Source organism: Peromyscus californicus, unplaced genomic scaffold (assembly GCF_007827085.1).
Source record: "Peromyscus californicus insignis strain IS unplaced genomic scaffold, ASM782708v3 Scaffold_4__1_contigs__length_199733344, whole genome shotgun sequence".
Lineage (NCBI taxonomy): Eukaryota > Metazoa > Chordata > Mammalia > Rodentia > Cricetidae > Peromyscus > Peromyscus californicus.
The window spans coordinates 155190997-155194958 of record NW_026294562.1 but is presented as its reverse complement, the minus strand read 5'-3'; positions in this window follow the sequence as shown (position 1 = coordinate 155194958).

The window sequence follows — 3962 nt, the reverse complement described above, 5'->3', positions numbered from 1 at the left end:
AAGCACAGTTCTTTTGTTCTGAGCAAGCTCACTGTTCTGGCCCTATAGGAAACACAGTAGAGTAAAAGAAAGCTGATTTCTCAAAAGCAGAGTGTTTTTCTTGAAGGCGATCTAGAGTTGAATTCCCTTTCATAAATGGAGTTGAATCACATGCAGTTAGGAGTCCTAGCAGCAAGCGTTCTTTTTCTTGTAAGGAGAGTCACTATTGTGCACAAATGGCCATACACAGTGCAAATAGCACTCGCGTCTGTTCTCAGTAAGTGCAGTGTATTGGACGCAAGAGAAGCTACTCTTCTTGTCAGTTCCCTAAGCAGAGTAGAACTAGATATGGCCCGTGTGTGTGGGAAGCACAGTTTTTTTTTTTTTCTGAGCAAGCTCACTGTCCTGGCCCTATAGGAAACACAGTAGAGTAGAAGAGTGCTCCTTTCTAAAAAACAGAGTGTGTTTCCTGTAAGGCAAGCTAGAGTTGAATTCCCTTTCATAAACGGAGTTGAATCACATGCAGTTTCTGGTCCTAACAGCAAGAGTTCTTTTCTGGTAAGCAGAGTCACTATTGTGCTTAAATGGCCATACACAGTGCAAATAGGACTGGCGTCTGTTCCCAGCAAGTGCAATGTATTGGACGCAAGAGAAGCTACTGTTCTTGACAGTTTCCTAAGCATAGTTCAACTAGATATGGCCCGTGTGTGTAGGAAGCACAGTTCTTTTGTTCTGAGCAAGCTCACTGTTCTGGCCCTATAAAAAACACAGTAGAGTAGAAGAGTGCTGCTTTCTCAAAAGCAGAGTGTGTTTCTTGTAAGGCGAGCTAGAGTTGAATTCCCTTTCATAAACGGAGTTGAATCACATGCAGTTTCTGGTCCTAACAGCAAGAGTTCTTTTCTGTTAGGGAGTGGCACTATTGTGCTCAAATGGCATACACAGTGCAAATAGCACTCGCGTCTCTTCTCAGTAAGTGCAGTGTATTGGACGCAAGAAAAGCTACCCTTCTTGTCAGTTCCCTAAGCAGAGTAGAACTAGATATGGCCCGTGTGTTTAGGAAGCACAGTTTTTTTTTTCTGAGCAAGCTCACTGTCCTGGCCCTATGGGAAATACAGTAGAGTAGAAGAGTGCTGCTTTCTCAAAAGCAGAGTGTGTTTCTTGTAAGGCGAGCTAGAGTTGAATTTCCTTTCATAAACGGAGTTGAATCACATGTAGTTAGTATTCCTAGCAGCAAGAGTTCTTTTTCTTGTAAAGAGCGTCACTATTGTGCTCAAATGGACATACACAGTGCAAATAGCACTCGCGTATGTTCCCAGCAAGTGCAGTTTATTGGACACAAGAGAAGCTGCTGTTCGTGACAGTTTCCTAAGCACAGTTGAAGTAGACATGTCCCGTGTGTGTAGGAAGCACAGTTATTTTGTTCTGAGCAAGCTCACTGTTCTGGCCTTATAGGAAACACACTAGAGTAAAATAGTGCTGCTTTCTCAAAAGCAGAGTGTGTTTCCTGTAAGGCCAGCTAGAGTTGAATTCCCTTTCATAAACGGAGTTGAATCTCATGTAGTTAGTATTCCTAGCAGCAAGAGTTCTTTTTCTTGTAAAGAGCGTCACTATTGTGCTCAAATGGACATACACAGTGCAAATAGCACTCGCGTCTGTTCTCAGTAATGCAGTGTTTTGGATGCAAGAGAAGCTACTGTTCTTGTCAGTTTCCTAAGCAGAGTTGAAGTAGATATGGCCCGTGTGTGTAGGACGCACAGTTCTTTTGTTCTGAGCAAGCTCACTGATCTGGCCCTTTAGGAAACATAGTAGAGTAGAAGAAAGCTGATTTCTCAAAAGCAGAGTGTGTTTCTTGAAGGCGATCTAGAGTTGAATTCCCTTTCATAAATGGAGTTCAAGAACGTGCAGTTTCTCGTCCTAACAGCAAGAGTTCTTTTCTGGTAAGGAGAGTCACTATTGTGCACAAATGGCCATACACAGTGCAAATAGCACTCGCGTCTGTTCTCAGTAAGTGCAGTGTATTGGACACAAGAGAAGCTACTGTTCTTGTCAGTTTCCTAAGCAGAGTTCAACTAGATATGGCCCGTGTGTGTAGGAAGCACTGTTCTTTTGTTCTGAGCATGCTAACTGTCCTGGCCCTATAGGATACACAGAAGTGTAGAAGAGTGCTCCTTTCTCAAAAGCAGAGTGTGTTTCTTGTAAGGCGAGCTAGAGTTGAATTCCCTTTCATAAACGGAGTTGAATCACATGCAGTTAATAGTCCTAGCAGCAAGAGTTCTTTTTCTGGTAAGAAGAGTCACTATTGTGCTCAAATGTCCATACACAGTGCAAATAGCACATGAGTCTGTAACCAGCAAGTGCAGTGTATTGGATGCAAGAGAAGCTACAGTTGTTGTCAGTTTCCTAAGAAGAGTTGAAGTAGACATGTACCGTGTGTGTAGGAAGCACAATTATTTAGTTCTGAGCAAGCTCACTGTTCTGGCCCTATAGGAAACACAGTAGAGTAGACGACAGCTGATTTCTCAAAAGCAGAGTGTGTTTCTTGAAGGCGATCTAGAATTGAATTCCCTTTCATAAATGGAGTTCAGGAACGTGCAGTTTCTCGTCCTAACAGCAAGCGTTCTTTTCGGGTAATGAGAGTCACTATTGTGCACAAATGGCCATACACAGTGCAAATAGCACTCGCGTCTGTTCTCAGTAAGTGCAGTGTATTGGACACAAGAGAAGCTACTGTTCTTGTCAGTTTTCTAAGCAGAGTTCAACTAGATATGGCCCGTGTGAGTAGGAAGCACTGTTCTTTTGTTCTGAGAAAGCTCACTGTTCTGGCCCTACAGGAAACACAGTAGAGTAGAAGAGTGCTGCTTTCTCAAAAGCAGAGTGTGTTTCTTGTAAGGCGAGCTAGAGTTGAATTCCCTTTCATAAACGGAGTTGAATCACATGTACTTAGTATTCCTAGAAGCAAGAGTTCTTTTTCTTGTAAAGAGCGTCACTATTGTGCTCAAATGGACATACACAGTGAAAATAGCACTCGCGTCTGTTCCCAGCAATTGCAGTGTATTGGACGCAAGAGAAGCTACTGTTCTTGACAGTTTCCTAAGCATAGTTGAACTAGATATGGCCCGTATGTGTAGGAAGCACAGTTCTTTTGTTCTGAGCAAGCTCACTGTTCTGGCCCTATAGGAAACACAGTAGAGTAGAAGAGTGCTGCTTTCTCAAAAGCAGAGTGTGTTTCTTGTAAGGCGAGCTCGAGTTGAATTCCCTTTCATAAACGGAGTTGAATCACATGCAGTTTCTGGTCCTAACAGCAAGAGTTCTTTTCTGTTAGGGAGAGGCACTATTGTGCTCAAATGGCATACACAGTGCAAATAGCACTCGCGTCTCTTCTCAGTAAGTGCAATGTATTGGACGCAAGAGAAGCTACTCTTCTTGTCAGTTCCCTAAGCAGAGTAGAACCAGATATAGCCCGTGTGTAGGAAGCACAGTTTTCTTTTTTCTGAGCAAGCTCACTGTCCTGGCCCTATAGGAAACACAGTAGAGTAGAAGAGTGCTGCTTTCTCAAAATCAGAGTGTGCTTATTGTAAGTCGAGCTAGAGTTGAATTCCATTTCATAAACGGTGTTGAATCACATGCAGTTTGTGGTCCCAGCAGCAAGAGTTCTTTTTCTTGTAAAGAGAGTCACTAGTGTGCTCAAATGGCCATACACCTTGCAAATAGCACTCGCGTCTCTTCCCAGCAAGTGCAGTGTATTGGAAGAAAGAGAAGGTACTGTTCTTGTCAGTTTCCTAAGCAGAGTTGAAGTAGATATGGCCCGTGTGTGTAGGAAGCACAGTTATTTTGTTCTGAGCAAGCTCACTGTTCTGGCCTTATAGGAAACACACTAGAGTAAAATAGTGCTGCTTTCTCAAAAGCAGAGTGTGTTTCCTGTACGGCGAGCTAGAGTTCAATTCCTTTTCATAATCGGAGTTGAATCACATGTAGTTAGTATT